This window comes from Eptatretus burgeri, chromosome 8, assembly GCF_056783735.1.
Source record: "Eptatretus burgeri isolate ZD-2024b chromosome 8, Ebu_testis_v1, whole genome shotgun sequence".
Taxonomy (NCBI): Eukaryota; Metazoa; Chordata; class Myxini; order Myxiniformes; family Myxinidae; genus Eptatretus; species Eptatretus burgeri.
Window position 1 is genome coordinate 107679791 of NC_140968.1, and position 18643 is coordinate 107698433.

General features: G+C 46.5%; 1 protein-coding gene across 1 annotated transcript in view; it reads left to right on the forward strand.

The window, feature by feature from the left end:
* The window catches only part of LOC147022502 (contactin-associated protein-like 5), a 774700-nt gene that overhangs the window by 555879 nt on the left and 200178 nt on the right, over positions 1–18643 (forward strand). The gene's annotated exons all lie outside the window — the stretch shown is intronic.

Genomic DNA, 18643 nt, shown 5'->3' on the forward strand with positions numbered 1-18643 from the left:
ATGAGGTATGAGGAGCCAAAATGTGAGTATATTTTTTTGGGACACCCTGTATATATATACATATATTGTATACACATACTGTTACGAATTCTGGCCTGCCTGGCGTGCAATCGGCCGCGTACCTCTAATGGCAGCCGCGTCGCCCACCAGACGGACAATTCAGTCGTGACCCTCCTGGAACTACCGCCAGGAGCCAGTCGCGGGTGGGGGTTTAACCTCACCACAACCCAGTCCGCATTCTACCAGCGCGAAATAGGGTGAATCGCTGAATGTCGATATACCGAAATACCCGCGCGGGTAACCTACCGAGGGGTTGCACCACGCCGCAGGTCGGCTTAGGACACGAAGTGCTTCAGCTGTTCTTTCTGTGCTACAGGGATAACCGAGCGGTGTTATCGCTGACCTCGACGGTTCAGATTATTTATCGGGTGTTTAAAACCCACTACTCATTCCACGATGCAAGATGGCATTTTAATGGGGTGAAAGGAGGATGCGACGAACGGGATACATTGCACACAAGGACATTTATTCCAGCAACACGTATACAGTTATGCAATATACAAGCAAGGCAAATAAAAAGCAATACAACGACTACGATTATTATCTACAGTCACTTACACAGTCGTTACTTAACAGGACACGGTGCCACAGCATGCATACAAAAACAACAGGGAAACCGTCCCCATAGGCAGGGAGGTAGACGGGGTTCGTAAACCTTTATGGTCGTGGGCCGTGGATGACCAAAAAGGCCCGCAAGACCGTGCTGGTTACCAGCCCCCTCGAGGTGTGACGGTGGGCAGGTCGCGACGCCTTGTTCCCACGGTAGCTAGCGTAGCCGCGCCTGCTCTTCGGCCTTTGCGATGATGTGGTCGGTGAGTTCTCTCCGGCGTCGCCTGGATTTGCCACCGGCCCGCGCCTTCACCGACAGGTCGCCCAACGCCAAGATGAGAGAGCCTGACCTCGACCACCAAGAGAGAGCTCGAAGATGAAGCGAGAGGATGACGTCCACCAAGAGAGCGAGTAGAATCCAACACGACCCTGACAGAGAGAGTGACATCGACGACCCGGACAGAGAGAGGATGACGTTGACGACCAAGACAGAGAGAGGATGACGTCGACGACCCAGACAGAGAGAGGATGACGTCGACGACCCAGACAGAGAGGGGATGACGTCGACGACCCAGACAGAGAGAGGATGACGTCGACGACCCAGACAGAGAGGGGATGACGTCGACGACCCAGACAGAGAGGGGATGACGTCGACGACCCAGACAGAGAGGGGATGACGTCGACGACCCAGACAGAGAGGGGATGACGTCGACGACCCAGACAGAGAGGGGATGACGTCGACGACCCAGACAGAGAGAGGATGACGTCGACGACCCAGACAGAGACAGTGAGCTTCGCGCGCGGTCCGCCTTATATAGCGCGGGGCTCCGCCCTTCGCTCCTCCCCATTTTCGGCTCCACCTTCCTTCGAGAAGGTTCCCGAAAAGGGGCGTTCCCTCACCCCGACCGCCTCACGCTGTTCATCCATCAATCGGCGGCGAGCTGCCCTCCCCCTTTCCTTCACACCAAGCGCGGGGAAAAATGGCCGGAAAAAAACCCCACAGGCCTCACAAGTGCTTTTGTCCTGCCAATCCTTCTCGGACGGTTTCCGACGCTGAAACTGTCTTACAGTGGTCCGTGAAGGATGGCGTTCGTAAGCGGGCGTAGTGGCAAAGATGAAGGTGATTGTTGTGGAGGTCGTGTGAGCGTGGTGGGCGTTGTGGCATAGTTGGTGGTGGTTGTTGTTTCCGTGGAGGTTTGTTGCAATGGTGGCTCAAAATAACGATAGATAAAGAAAAACGGCTATCTCAAAGGGTCGCAGCCCGGTGAACACGAAGAGATCCCCTTTAAACAATGGTGGGGACCTATCTGCACATAAACTTAGCATCATAACTGATCTAATGACCCTTTATGGTGTATTGTGAATTTCCATAGCCGTAACAATATATACACACAGATATATATATATATATATATATATATATATATATATATATATATATATATATATATATATATATATATATATATATATACATACACACACATATATATATATATATATATATATATATATATATATATATATATATATATATATATATATATATATATATATATATATATATATATATATATATATATTGAGAAAAAAGGGAAAAAAATTGTTATAGTGAAACACCAATCAGCCGGTTTTCTATATGTGCCGCCAATCAAATCCAGAGCAGTCGGTTTCCAGGGAAGTCAATTACCACTGCACCATTCTATCGGACTGAGCTCAATTATGATGTTTCAAATCATTATCCGTGCATGACTTCTCCAAGTTTTCAACTCCTTTCATATCCTCCACTAAAACTCGATGAGCTGATTTATGCCAAGTCTCAATGCCGATATTTGCTGCCTTTCAGTGCCTTTTAATCTCCTTGCAGTGCAGCTACTGCCCACCGATATGTTGCCTGTCACATGATGACTCTCCATATGACATTGTTTGTCACATTGTTTCCACATCCATCAAAATGACGTGACTGGCCCACCATGGTTGTGGCAACGAGGATGGATTGGATTGGATTGGATTGGAATATTGTACTTGCACTTCCACATTTGACACGTGTTCTTTCCGTGCCACTCCAGGGTTTTTTTTTTCGTTATAGATATACCGGTGGGATCATACCATTATATACTGGTACATCGATATTACTTTTTTTAATTAGTAGTTAATTTTTTTAGCATGTTCCAAAAATATGCAATGGTCCATTACATATTCATATTTGACGTACGGTGATTTTTTTCATTCACATGGTAATTTTTCAAAGTATTCCCACACGGGACTTCCTCCCCCCCCGCCCCCCCCCCCATGACGAGAACAGTTATTTTACTTTCAACTTCAACTTGTATTAAAAACGATTTTGTCTTCAAGCGAGATCTCAGTGTTGGTCATGGGCACAGGTCGGTATCCATCGTCATCACCGTAACAGTATTACTATCACGGTACGCTGTACCGGTATCACTTCCATACTGTGATCGCTTTCACACCATAATCGCTTTCACACCATTATCACTTTCTCACCGTTATCGCTTTCTCACCGTTATCGCTTTCACACCGGGATGGCTTTCACCCCGGTATAGCTTTCGTACCGTTATCGCTTTCGTTCCGTTATCGCTTTCACACCGTTATAGATTTCACACCGTTATCGCTTTCGTTCCATTATCGCTTTCACACCAGTAATGCTTTCACCCCGGTATCGCTTTCACCCCGGTATCGCTTTCACCCTTTTATCGCTTTCGTACCTTTCTTGCTTTCGTACCATTATCGCTTCCATACCGTTATCGCTTTCGGTCCGTTATCGCTTTCGCTCCGTTATCACTTTCGCACCAGTAACGCTTTCACCCCGGTATTGCTTTCACCCCGGTATCGCTTTCACGCCGTGATCGCTTTCGTACCGTTATCGCTTTCACACCGTTATCGATTTCACCCTGGTATCGCTTTCACACCCTTATCGCTTTCGTTCCGTTATCGCTTTCACACCGGTGACGCTTTCACCCTGGTATCGCTTTCACCCCGGTATCGTTTTCGTCCCGTTATCGCTTTCGTACCGTTATCGCTTTCGTACCGTTATCTCTTTCGTACCGTCATCGCTTCCATCCCTTTATCGCTTTCACGCCGTAATAGCTTTCACGCCGGTATCGCTTTCCCTCCGGTATCGCTTTCACCCTGGTATCTCTTTCGTACCGTTATCGCTTCCATCCCGTTATCCCTTCCATCCCTTTATCGCTTCCGTACCGTTATCGCTTTCGTACCATTATCGCTTCCATACCGTTATCGCTTTCGTACCGTTATCGCTTTCGTACCATTATCGCTTCCATACCGTTATCGCTTTCGTACCGTTATCACTTCCATCCCTTCATCGCTTTCACCTCGGTATCGCTTTCACCCCGGTATCGCTTTCACCCCGGTATTGCTTTTACCCCGGAATCGCTTTGACCCCGGTATCGCTTTCGTACCGTGATCGCTTTCGTACCATGATCGCTTTCGTACCGTTATCGTTTTCGTTCCGTTATGGCTTTCACCCCGGTATCGCTTTCACCCCGGTATCGCTTTCACCCCGGTATCGCTTTCACCCCGGTATCGCTTTCACCCCGGTATCGCTTTCACCCCGGTATCGCTTTCACCCCGGTATCGCTTTCACCCCGGTATCGCTTTCACCCCGGTATCGCTTTCGTACTGTTATCGCTTTCGTTCCGTTTTCGCTTTCGTTCCGTTATCGCTTTCACACCGGTCATGCTTTCACCCCGGTATCACTTTCACTCCGGTATCGCTTTCACTCCGGTATCGCTTTCGTCCCGTTATCGCTTTCGTTCCGTTATCGCTTTCACACCGTTATAGATTTCACACCGTTATCGCTTTCGTTCCATTATCGCTTTCACACCATTAATGCTTTCACCCCGGTATCACTTTCACCCTTTTATCGCTTTCGTACCTTTCTTGCTTTCGTACCGTTATCGCTTTCGGTCCGTTATCGCTTTCGGTCCGTTATTGTTTTCGGTCCGTTATCGCTTTCGGTCCTTGTCGCTTTCACACCGTTATCGCTTTCACCCCGGTATGGCTTTCACCCCGTTATCGCTTTCGTTCCATTGTCGCTTTCACCCCGGTATCGCTTTCACACTGTTATCGCTTTTGTTCCTTTATCTCTTTCTTTCCGTTGTTGCTTTCACACCGGTAACGCTTTCACCCCGGTATCGCTTTCACGCCGTGATCTCTTTCGTACCGTTTTCGCTTTCGTTCCGTTATCGCTTTCGTTCCGTTATCGCTTTCACACCATTGTCAATTTCACCCTGGTATTGCTTTCACACCGTTATCGCTTTCGTTCCGTAATCGCTTTCACTCCGGTAACGCTTTCACCCCGGTATTGCTTTCACACTGTTATCGCTTCCTTACCGTTATCGCTTTCGGACCGTTAACGCTTCCGTCCCTTTATCACTTTCACTCTGGTATCGCTTTCACGCCGGTATCGCTTTCACGCCGGTATCGCTTTCACGCCGGTATCGCTTTCACGCCGGTATCGCTTTCACGCCGGTATCGCTTTCACGCCGGTATCGCTTTCACGCCGGTATCGCGCTCACGCCGGTATCGCGCTCACCCCGGTATCGCGCTCACCCCGGTATCGCGTTCACGCCGGTATCGCTTTCACGCCGGTATCGCTTTCACCCCGGTATCTCTTTCACGCCGTGATCGCTTTCGTACCGTGATCGCTTCCGTCCCTTAATCACTTTCATGCCGGTATCGCTTTCACGCCGGTATCGCTTTCACGCCGGTATCGCTTTCACGCCAGTATCGCTTTCACGCCAGTATCGCTTTCACACCGTTATCTCTTTCACGCCGTCATCGCTTTCGTTCCATTATCGCTTCCATCCCTTTATCGCTTTCGTACCGTTATCGCTTTCGTACCGTTATCGCTTCCATCCCTTTATCGCTTCCATACCGTTATCGCTTTCGTACCGTTATCACTTCCATCCCTTCATCGCTTTTACCCCGGTATCGCTTTCACTCCGGCATCGCTTTCATCCCGGTATCGCTTTCGTACCGTGATCGCTTTCTTACCATGATCGCTTTCGTACCGTGATCGCTTTTGTACCGTGATCGCTTTCATACCGTTATCGCTCTCGTACCATTATCACTTCCATCCCTTCATCGCTTTCACGCCGTTATCGCTTTTACCCCGGTATCGCTTTCACCCCGGCATCGCTTTCATCCCGGTATCGCTTTCGTACCGTGAACGCTTTCTTACCATGATCGCTTTCGTACCGTGATCGCTTTCATACCGTTATCGCTTTCGTTCCGTGATCGCTTTCGTTCCGTGATCGCTTTCGTTCCGTTATCGCTTTCACACCGGTAACGCTTTCATCCCGGTATCTCTTTCACCCCGGTATCGCTTTCACACTGTTATCGCTTTCGTACCGTTGTCGCTTTTGTCCCGTTATCGCTTTTGATCCGTTATCGCTTTCACACCGGTAATGCTTTCACCCCGGTATCGCTTTCACTCTGGTATCGCTTTCACACCGTTGTCGCTTTCGGTTCGTTATCGCTTTCGTTCCGTTATCGCTTTCACACCGTATAGATTTCACACAGTAATCGCTTTCGTTCCGTTATCGCTTTTGTTCCGTTATCGCTTTCACACCAGTATCGCTTTCACCCCGGTATCGCTTTCACCCTGGTATGGCTTTCGTACCGTTCTCGCTTCCGTACCGTTATCCCTTCCTCCCTTTATCGCTTCAGTACCGTTATCGCTTCCATCCCTTTATCGCTTCCATACCGTTATCGCTTTCGTACCGTTATCACTTCCATCCCTTCATCGCTTTCACGCCGGTATCGCTTTCACCCCGGCATCGCTTTCATCCCGGCATCGCTTTCACCCCGGCATCGCTTTCGTACCGTGATCGCTTTCGTTCCGTTATCGCTTTCACACCGGTAACGCTTTCATCCCGGTATCTCTTTCACCCCGGTATCGCTTTCACACTGTTATCGCTTTCGTACCGTTGTCGCTTTTGTCCCGTTATCGCTTTTGATCCGTTATCGCTTTCACACCGGTAATGCTTTCACCCCGGTATCGCTTTCACTCTGGTATCGCTTTCACACCGTTGTCGCTTTCGGTTCGTTATCGCTTTCGTTCCGTTATCGCTTTCACACCGTATAGATTTCACACCGTAATCGCTTTCGTTCCGTTATCGCTTTTGTTCCGTTATCGCTTTCACACCAGTATCGCTTTCACCCCGGTATCGCTTTCACCCTGGTATGGCTTTCGTACCGTTCTCGCTTCCGTACCGTTATCCCTTCCTCCCTTTATCGCTTCAGTACCGTTATCGCTTCCATCCCTTTATCGCTTCCATACCGTTATCGCTTTCGTACCGTGATCGCTTTCTTACCATGATCGCTTTCGTACCGTGATCGCTTTTGTACCGTGATCGCTTTCATACCGTTATCGCTCTCGTACCATTATCACTTCCATCCCTTCATCGCTTTCACGCCGTTATCGCTTTTACCCCGGTATCGCTTTCACCCCGGCATCGCTTTCATCCCGGTATCGCTTTCGTACCGTGATCGCTTTCTTACCATGATCGCTTTCATACCGTTATCGCTTTCGTTCCGTGATCGCTTTCGTTCCGTGATCGCTTTCGTTCCGTTATCGCTTTCACACCGGTAACGCTTTCATCCCGGTATCTCTTTCACCCCGGTATCGCTTTCACACTGTTATCGCTTTCGTACCGTTGTCGCTTTTGTCCCGTTATCGCTTTTGATCCGTTATCGCTTTCACACCGGTAATGCTTTCACCCCGGTATCGCTTTCACTCTGGTATCGCTTTCACACCGTTGTCGCTTTCGGTTCGTTATCGCTTTCGTTCCGTTATCGCTTTCACACCGTATAGATTTCACACCGTAATCGCTTTCGTTCCGTTATCGCTTTTGTTCCGTTATCGCTTTCACACCAGTATCGCTTTCACCCCGGTATCGCTTTCACCCTGGTATGGCTTTCGTACCGTTCTCGCTTCCGTACCGTTATCCCTTCCTCCCTTTATCGCTTCAGTACCGTTATCGCTTCCATCCCTTTATCGCTTCCATACCGTTATCGCTTTCGTACCGTTATCACTTCCATCCCTTCATCGCTTTCACGCCGGTATCGCTTTCACCCCGGCATCGCTTTCATCCCGGCATCGCTTTCACCCCGGCATCGCTTTCGTACCGTGATCGCTTTCGAACCATGATCGCTTTCGTACCGTGATCGCTTTCGTTCCGTTATGGCTTTCACACCGGTAACACTTTCACCCCGGTATCGCTTTCACACTGTTATCGCTTTCGTACCGTTATCGCTTTCAGTCCGTTTTCGATTTCGTTCCGTTATCGCTTTCAGACCGGTCATGCTTTCACCCCGGTATCGCTTTCACTCCGGTATCGCTTTCACGCCGTGATCGCTTTCGTACCGTTATCACTTTCGTTCCGTTATCGCTTTCACACCGTTATAGATTTCACACCGTTATCGCTTTCGTTCCATTATCGCTTTCACACCAGTAATGCTTTCACCCCGGTATCGCTTTCACCCCAGTATCGCTTTCACCCTTTTATCGCTTTCGTACCTTTCTTGCTTTCGTACCTTTCTTGCTTTCGTACCGTTATCGCTTCCGTACCGTTATCGCTTTCGTACCGTTATCGCTTTCGGTCCGTTATCGCTTTCGGTCGTTATCGCTTTCACCCCGGTATGGCTTTCACCCCGGTATCACTTTCACACCGTGATCGCTTTCGTACCGTTATCGCTTTCGTTCCATTATCGGTTTCACCCCGGTATCGCTTTCACACTGTTATCGCTTTCGTTCCTTTATCGCTTTCTTTCCGTTATCGCTTTCACACCGGTAACGCTTTCACCCCGTTATTGCTTTCACCCCGGCATCGCTTTCACGCCGTGATCTCTTTCGTACCGTTATCGCTTTTGTTCCGTTATCGCTTTCGTTCTGTTATCGCTTTTGTTCCGTTATCGCTTTCGTTCTGTTATCGCTTTCACACCATTGTCAATTTCACCCTGGTATCGCTTTCACACCGTTATCTCTTTCACGCCGTCATCGCTTTCGGTCCGTTATCGCTTCCATCCCTTTATCGCTTTCGTACCATTATCGCTTCCATCCCTTTATCACTTCCATACCGTTATCGCTTTCATACCGTTATCACTTCCATCCCTTCATCGCTTTCACCCCGGTATCGCTTTCACCCCGGTATCGCTTTCACCCCGGTATCGCTTTCACCCCGGTATTGCTTTCACCCCGGTATCGCTTTCACCGGTATTGCTTTCGTACCGTGATCGCTTTCTTACCATGATCGCTTTCGTACCGTGATCGCTTTCTTACCATGATCGCTTTCGTACCGTGATCGCTTTCATACCGTTATCGCTTGAGTTCCGTTATCGCTTTCACACCGGTAATGCTTTCACCCCGTTATCGCTTTCACCCCGGTATCGCTTTCACACTTATCGCTTTCATACTGTTATCCCTTTCGCACCGTTATCGCTTCCATACCGTTATCGCTTTCGTACTGTGATCGCTTTCGTACCGTTATCGCTTCCGTCCCTTTATCACTTTCACTCCGGTATCGCTTTCACGCCGGTATCTCTTTCACGCCGTGATCGCTTTCGTACCGTTATCGCTTTCGTACCGTTATCGCTTCCATCCATTCATCGCTTTCACGCCGGTATCGCTTTCACCCCGGTATCGCTTTCACCCCGGTATCGCTTTCGTACCGTTATCGCTTTCGTACCGTGATTGCTTTCGTACCGTGATCGCTTTCGTACCGTGATCTCTTTCCTACCGTGATCTCTTTCCTACCGTGATCTCTTTCCTACCGTGATCTCTTTCGTACCGTGATCGCTTTCGTACCGTGATCGCTTTCGTACCGTGATCGCTTTCGTACCGTGATCGCTTTCGTACCGTGATCGCTTTCGTACCGTGATCGCTTTCGTACCGTGATCGCTTTCGTACCGTGATCGCTTTCGTACCGTGATCGCTTTCGTACCGTGATCGCTTTCGTACCGTGATCGCTTTCGTACCGTGATCGCTTTCGTACCGTGATCTCTTTCCTACCGTGATCTTTCCTACCGTGATCTCTTTCCTACCGTGATCGCTTTCGTACCGTGATCGCTTTCGTACCGTGATCTCTTTCCTACCGTGATCTCTTTCCTACCGTGATCGCTTTCGTACCGTGATCGCTTTCGTACCGTGATCGCTTTCGTACCGTGATCGCTTTCGTACCGTGATCGCTTTCGTACCGTGATCGCTTTCGTACCGTGATCGCTTTCGTACCGTGATCGCTTTCGTACCGTGATCGCTTTCGTACCGTGATCGCTTTCGTACCGTGATCGCTTTCGTACCGTGATCGCTTTCGTACCGTGATCGCTTTCGTACCGTGATCGCTTTCGTACCGTGATCGCTTTCGTACCGTGATCGCTTTCGTACTGTGATCGCTTCCGCACCGTGATGGCTTTCGTACCGTTATCGCTTTCACACCGTTGTCGCTCTTTTTTTTTCTTTTTTTGTATACATTGACGAGGCTCATTTGAGAGCCAACACACAATGCACAGCAAGGGGGGTATGAGAAGAGAGGGGCAGGAGTGGGAAGGACAAGAGAGAAGGGGACGAAGAAGAGGGAAAGAAAAAAACAGTGGGGAACAGAGACATTCGGAGATCTGTGGAAGGGAGAGGGATGGGGCTGGGAACACGGTGTATTTAAGAAAGACATTACAGGGACTTTCAGGAAGTAAAGTAGGGAATTTGAAGGAGGTGTGTTTGGGGTGGATTAACGGGGGTAGAAAAGATCGAGGATTTGGATGGGGGGCGATAAGAGGTGGTGGTGAACGGCTGTTTTGAAGGCCTGGAGGGAAGAGTGGGATTGAAGAGAGTGAGAGAGTTTATTACAAAGGTGGGGAAAAAGAGGAATGAAAGGGTGAAGGTGAGCAGTGATTCATGAGTTTGGTAGTTTTACCAGAAGGGCGTTGTTGGCGGACCTTGAGCGCCTTGTGGAAACATGGTGGGGCCAAATCGCAGACACAGCGGGGGGGGGGGGTCGGTTGGGGCGAGACCTGAGAAGAGACGGTAGAAGACAGAAAGACCACCAACCTGCCTGCGTTGAGAGAGTGAGAGCCCCAAAGACTCAGCCTCGTCGCGGGAGATGCCAATTATCCGAAATGCCTTGGTTTCCACAGTGTGAAGCCGAGAAAGGTGGGAGGCAGGAGCACCAGGCCAAGGGGAGAGCAGTACTCCATCAGGCTGCGGATGAAAGGTTTGTATGTGGTCAGGAGGTCAGGTGAGCCGAGGAAGGACTTTGCACGACGGAGGATTCCCAGTCGGCGACTGGCTTTGGAGGCAGGTTGGATATGTGGCTTTTTCAGGAAAGATCACGGCAGACAGTGAGACCCAGAAGCTTGAAAGAAAGTACTTCTTCCAGAGGATTGTTGAGAAAGTGGATGGGGGGAGGGGGGTTCAAACGGTCCGTTCGGAGAGACATCGTGAGAGAGTGAGATTTGTCCAGAATGAAAGACATGTCCCACGTGTTGGACCAATTTGTGATTTTACCCAGATCTGCAGTGAACGAAGAAGCTGCGGCTTGTCGGTCTGAGGGATGACAGATGTTACGACAGAGGGTGGAGTCATCAGCAAAGAGAAAGAGGATTTTCCAGAAAGTTGGAGAGATCATTGATGAAAACCAGAAAAGAACTGGGCCCAGAACGCTGCCTTGAGGAACTCCAGCCAGGACAGGAAGAGGGGATGAAAGAACTCCATTTAGGGCCAGACGTTGACTGCGACAGGAGAGGAAGTCTGCGAGCCATGAGTGTAGATGGCCTTGGATACCATTGGAAGAGAGTTTGGTGAGCAGGACAGGGTGCCAGATTGTGTCAAAAGCACGTGATATGTCTCGGAATATAGCTCTGATTTCATGTCCGGCATTGAGGACCTCCATCCATTGTTGGGAGATCAGAAGCAGCATATCCAGGGTGGAGTGACCTGGTCTGAAACCAAATTGATGATCGGAAATCAGGCCATTGGAGAAGACTAAGGATTTAATGTCTGAAGCGATTATGGATTCCATAACAATTACTGCTGATTGGGAGAAAGCTGATTTGTCTGTAGTTGCAGGGATCTGTTTTTTTCACCTTTTTTATGCAGGGCAGTAATGTTTGCTGATTTCCAAGCAGAATTGTAGAAAAATTGATTGTAGAAAAAATCTTGAGGTGAATGGTGAATTTGAATGGGTAAAGGCAGGTGGTGGAAACAGATCACATGGTTACGGGAGAAGCACTTGGTTATGGGAGGTGTATCGTCAAAAGTGAATTTATTTATTTATTCTAAATATGGATTGCGTAACATTCGGAAAAGGGAAGGTTGATGTAAAATCGTGGTGGTGTATGGTAAATTTGTAACTGTAAACGCAGTGTGAAGCTCATGGATCAACGAAAACGATCAGTAAGGGAGTAAAGAAACACGTGGTTACAGGAGGTGTATGGATAGAAAGGATACAAGGAAGATTATTAATATTTGATGTATTTTTGAAGAATAGGTAAGATTCGGGAATGGAAGGTTGTTGGAAGAAATTGTGAAGGTAATGGCGAGAGTGGGTCAGCTCAAGTAGAATGAAGATGGTGTGCCCGCAGAAGGAGGAAGAAGAAGAAGAATCTGGACTCGTGCGTATGCAGGGAGAAAGGTAGTTTTTTTGGTGTTTTTTTCTTTTGAATTTAAAACAAGAAACAGTGTTTAGTTGGGAGGGATGGGGGTGTTGGGAAAGTGGGGAAAATCGGAATTGAAGGTAATAGGGAGAGAATACAAATAAAATTGATCGTACACCTTGAGGGGAAGGATGTGTAGGCCTCAAGGAACCCGGTAAGACAAGGTCAACGAACACTCACAAAATATCACGATTTTTGAAACATAACCGAGCTTGGAATACAAAGTAACATGTAGTTGAGAGAATAAACGTTAAAACGGGACAAATAACGACCGGAAACTTAATCAGCAGAGAGCCCTGAGAGAGAACTGCCATTGCTGCAAACCGAGAACCAGAAGTGAAACCAGGTGGAGTCATCTTGCCCAATATCGGCAATTTTTCAGTAATCGGCTCATTGGATGGAGTATGATTACCAACTGCAGTACGTACTGTATACAACCAAAAACCTTGAGTCGCTTTCACCCTTGTTTTGGGGGAATATTCAATGAACAAATTTCATAAAACGTTACTTTTAATATGGACGTTTCAGGGAGATGTGCATTAGGGAGAAACATTATCCTTTATAAACAGCTGCCAATCATCGTTTGACGGTTGGAAATAATTGGCTTACAAAACATGTTAATGTGGCAAACGGCTTGGAAATCGGTTGTTATTAAACATATTTTACTTTGAAACTCACTAAGAGAAACCAAATAACCTTTCTAAAGCAAACCCAATTCACATAAAATAACCAACTGCCTTGGAAACAGCTGTGCGGAAAAAGGACAAAGGAGGATGCTGCTGAGGTTAAAAGTTGAAACCACCACCACGGTTCCACGCACCATGGGCCAAGGTACGAGTTTGGTACGCTAATCCCACGCACCACACACAAGTAACCAATCATGCAGGCGTGCGCACACACACACACACACACACACACACACACACACACACACACACACACACACACACACACACACACACACACACACACACACACACACACTCACACACCCGTGAAGAGTCCCTTTACAAACCCAAAGCTACTTAATTATACCATGTCCGTATGTGCTGTCGACATATCTCTTCGTATTTGAGTAAAGTAATCTCTGTCTGGATTGGGACATGAGCTATGTGCATTATACCGCTATCTACTGTAGGCTGCTCGCCAAGTGGCTTCAGCACTTAAGCAAGAACTTCAACAAAATGTTTGCTCAGGAAAGGCTTGCTTGGCAAGCGATAGCAAGCCGATTGGTAATGGGACATACCCACAAAAACCAAATCAACATTGCCGATTTCTTAACATTTTCAGATGTCATTCCAGATTTCAACAGTTATTTAGTCCACGTAATCCAATCCTCAAAACAGCAATTTAGAAATTCAGCCTACATTGACCTTTTTACCTTTAGACCTCAAATATAATTGGCTGGTTAAATTCAGTTGCATAAAACGCAAATCCTCTTCAAATTTCAAATCAATCGGATGAAAATTGAGGATTTTCGAAATTCGGCCGATGCTGATGTTTTGGTCGATGTTAACCTCAAAAATAATTGGTGGTTGATCTCAACAACCTGATATGCAGATATTCTTCAAATCTCAAGTTAATTGGATGAAAATTGAGGATTTTAGAAATTTGGCAAAGTTGTTGACCTTTGGACTATGCTGACCTTTTCCCCTCAAACAACAGGCTCGTTGCTTATCACGAACTCTAACATGTGGTGAAATTTCGTGAAGATCGGTTTAAAATTGTGACATTTTGGCGGTTGACGACCTAAAAAATAATCAAGTCAAAATTCTTTGTCGATCGACCAATATACTTATGAACCTTCGATTTTGCAAGTAACAAACCAAACAAACAGACTGCTGAAAACAAAACCTCCGTCCACCTTTGGTGGGCACAGGTAATTAATATGGCAAAACAGCTCCATGTGATGTCATCAAAGACTTTCTGAGCCTTTTTCATTCTGCTGTGATCAATCCTCGAGCTCTTTGTACTCTTTCCCATTTTGGGCTCTGCAGTTCTCCCATATGTGTTTTTCTTTGTTTGTCAATATTGTACACAAAGGGCTTTTTTGTTTCATTTCGCTCATTTTCACTAAAGGGTTCAGTTGACAAAGTGTTAATTTGAGAGATATTCAAAGCACACTTTTTCAATGTGTGAACAACAATCAGATAGCCATGTTTCCTGTTTCATAATCAATTTTTTAAATGAGATCACCAAGGGATACCGGTCACTGAGTTAATTGTCCTGAGATTTGCTAATCTGTCTCATCGGGCGCTCCAGGCTATCCATCTTATAACCCAGTGTTTTGTGGGACACGTTTGGTGTGTGTGTGTGTGTGTGTTTTTTTTTGTATGTGTGTGTCCCTGTGTGTGTTTATATGCGTTTGATTTTGTATTCCAAGCAACATCGTTGGGTGTTGCAATGACGATCTGCTCAAAGGCGGTAGGACAGCGCATTCCACCTTCAAAAATACCCCTCTATCCGGATATGATGGACACAGCGATGTGCAATGTGTAAAATGATTCTGGACTTGGAATGCTCCTCAAACGATGTAACTTGATCATGTGGGACGAATTAATGTACCATGTCACACAAGCAGGCGTTCGAGGCACTTGATCGAACTCTCCAAGATATTCTTCAAAACAGTTCACCCGTGAGCGGAGTGACAATTCTTCTTGCCGGTGATTTCAATCAAACTTTACCCATAATGCCGTGGGGTACTCGAACCGATCAAGTCGATGCGAGTCGAAAATCCTCGGTGCTGGGGCAAGATGTTGATAAAGTGGCCCTCCGTACCAATATGCATGTGCACTAACGAGGAGATCACAGTGCACACCAGTTCGCCACTCTTCTGCTTGATATATGGTGACGGTAAAATCGAACCTGATACTGGTGACCGCCTCATTCCCCTTCACGAAAATCTGGCTGCAGTGGTGAGTTCCCACAACGATTTGATAAACAGCTCGTGTTTCCCAATTTTCATCTCACCCGGAAACAGTTCCGGGGAGCTTATGGGATGGCATACCATCCATCCGTCCGTCCATCCGTCCATAAACACTTGCAACTTCTCTGAAAGTACACACACAATATTGGTGAAACTTGACCATAACCTTCATCACCTGTGATGTACCAAAGTTTGTTCATGACATTAACAAAATCGGACCCTAAGTGGGTTTTACTGGGGGAGAGGGTGGGGGTGGTGGAGGTTTACTCCACAAAATTGGTCTTTGCTATAGCATTGGTTCATTGATACAGTTTTCTTATTCTGCCCCATATTGACTTCCTCCTCGGTATCATTATTCTCCCAGGTGAGCACCCAGGGGTATTGCCCCCATGTTTCACAAAATTATGGAGATATTGATTGGTTGTCACAATGGCCAATACTAGTCCCATGAAACCACGTCGTTCATCCACTGACTCGACGACTATTGGAATGTTTGCCCAGTGAAGAAGTCTCCCATAAATCCATTGACTGTTCCTGATGTGGATCAAATCGTTCACCACCCTGTTGAGTTTCTGAACTCGCTCCATCCTCCGGGTCGGTGCATGTGTTGAAATTGAAAGTTGGTGCACCAGTCGTGCTTCTTCACAATCTGGATTCCCCAAAACTGTGCAACGGAACTCGGTTGGTCATGCGGTAGCTGATGAAAAATCTCATCGAAGCTACGATCTCAATCGGAGAGTTCTCAGGAGAGAATGTGTTCATTTCCCCATATACCACTCATTCTCAGCGCCTCGCCATTAAAATTCAAGTGTTCCAATTCCCGGTATCTCTATCATGTCGATAAGCAAGGCACAAGGACAAACGCTGCACCAAGCAGGACTCGATGTAGCCCAACCATGTTTTTCACGTGGCAAGCTTTGTGTCAGATGCTCCAGAGTTGGGACTGGAACGAGTTTGTTCATTTATGCATATGATGGACGAACCAGGAATGTAGTGTACCTGGAAGTTCTCGCATAAGCAAAGCCTACAATCCCTGATCCTTTGAACACGGGTATCCTGCTCGTTTAATTATAAACGTCTTTGGCCGAGAAGTTCTGGTTGTATTTTGTTTTTCTGCCTCCGCTGATGAAGGTGCCCGAGGTGTTATGTTTTGGGGCTGTCCATATGTCCGTACGTCCGTGCCTACTAACTTTCTCTGTTTTCTCTGCAACTGCTTATCCGATTGACACAAAAGTTTCACCTTCGCTGTGACTACTCATGTTGAATGTTTGAAGGATAACTATGATGTCATAGGTCATATTGTGTGGCAGCTATTTTGGAAAAAAAAAACCCCAAAACTTTGGACCTCTGCATCTCCGAAACCACTCCATGGAAAACATTGAAACTTGGCACATATCAAGTACTCCCCATGGGGAATATGGCGGATTTTTTTTTAGATGTCATAGGTGGCTTCGTTATAATGTCATAACTGCATATGTCAAACGTTTTATCCAATCAGTATGAAATTTTTTTGAGGGTCATCTTTATTAAAAAAAAAAAAAAATTTTTTATCTAAATTGTCCGGGGGTGGGGGGGGAATTGATTATATTATCGATCACCTGATTCGGCAGCCTTATTTTTTTAACATAAAAGCCTTCAATAATATTGTGGGCGGAGGCATATCTGTTGACGTCATGATATGGAAGAATGCCGTTGTGGTTTTTTATCCCCCTCTGTGGGGCGGAAGGGGGATATTGTTGTCACCCAGGTCGTCCGGCTGTCCATCTGGCTGTCCGTCCGGGCGTCAACATTTATAGCTGTGAGTGCGATAACTCATAAACTGTTTGGAAAAAAACACTCATAAAAAAACACTGTTTGGACTCATAAAAATTTGAAATTTGAGTCACACATGTACCACCTGTAAAGGAAGAACTCTATTGATTTTGGGCGTGGCCGGATCCAAGATGGCCGACTGGGGCGGCCATCTTGAAAAAAATGTTTTTTGTAATAAATTGAAAACCGCTTATCTGATTTCAATTATTTTTGGTTACTACGTTCCTCACCCCTGGGGATCTTTTTCGAGATGATGACCAAATGGTGTCTTGTTTCCAATTCACCTCCCTCATTATCTGGAATATGTATGACCTTTTTCATTCAATGGCGCGGGGATTCCCCATCTCAGATGGTATTTTTTTTTTTTATCATTTAGCTTACTTATCATTTAGCTCACTTATTTTTAGCTTACTTATCCGCTATTTTATTTTCCCTGAACAATTGTGAGATGATGGAATCTCATGTCATTGTGATTGTCAAGGTTTTTATTGTTATTATTTTTTCAATTTTAACATTGTTCCAAATGAACGGACAGGAACAGGAATATCAAGAATGGGAAGAAAGCTGAAGGAGATGCCAAAGTTGGGGTGGGAGGGGGGAGGGCATACATAGGTTTAGGAGGGGGGGTTGCAGATTTGTGGTTTGGGGGTGGAGTTGAGGACTTGATGAAGAAAGGGGGAGAGGAGGACAGAGAGTATGGGAGGGGGGAGCAGAGAGGGGACAGAGTTAGGAGAGAGGTTGAGTCTTTGTGGGGAGGGATTTGAAGTCTTGGATTGGGGGGGAGGGGTTTGGGTGCTTGGGGTTGCGAGGAGGATTCAGGACTTGGGGTAAGTCGGAGGGGCGGGTTGAGGACTTGAAGTCACATTTCACATTACGGGGAACTTCCACATATCCCTCCGAGTCATACAGTTTTATTATTTCCTCAGGAGGAAACAATAGTAAAGGGGCTGGGGGGAAAGGGTGAGGGATTGGTGGGAGGAGGGATCAGCATCTGGACTTCCTTGTCTCCCACAGCTTCTGCACCCAACCCGCTAAACTACCCAATTACCAAGAGTCTGCTTCTTTTTGTCAATGTCCTTTATGAGTAACCACATCTCAAAGATGGAGTTAAACTTTTGTATTTCATTTACTGTACTTGTAGTAATTTGTCGAACAAGCAAAGTTTGTGGGTTTTTCGTTTTTGGATTTTTTTTTCTGAGCTAAAATAAATGGCAAATACGAATTGGTTGATTATTATTCAAGGCACACGATAATTTGTGAACAAGCACTTTGCCTTCACATAGACAGGTCTCTACCAGGCAAAAACTGCCCTTTTTTCCAGTCAAGGTTTTCTCTGCTGATTTATGTACTTTGGAACATACTCTTTCAAATAAGCTTCTGGGCCACCCTGAATTTTGCCTCAAATCCAATATGGCTGCCCCAGATATTTCAATGCACAGCAAACTTTTTTCTGGTGCATTTTACACCCCATAAAGGTATTACCAACAGATAGAAACATGTCACTAAACTACCAGAATAACCCTTTATTTCTATTCTTTGATGTCTCCTTGACGTCAAAATGACGTCATAGCAATGGGATAACCCCCATAATTTCAAATTTTATCA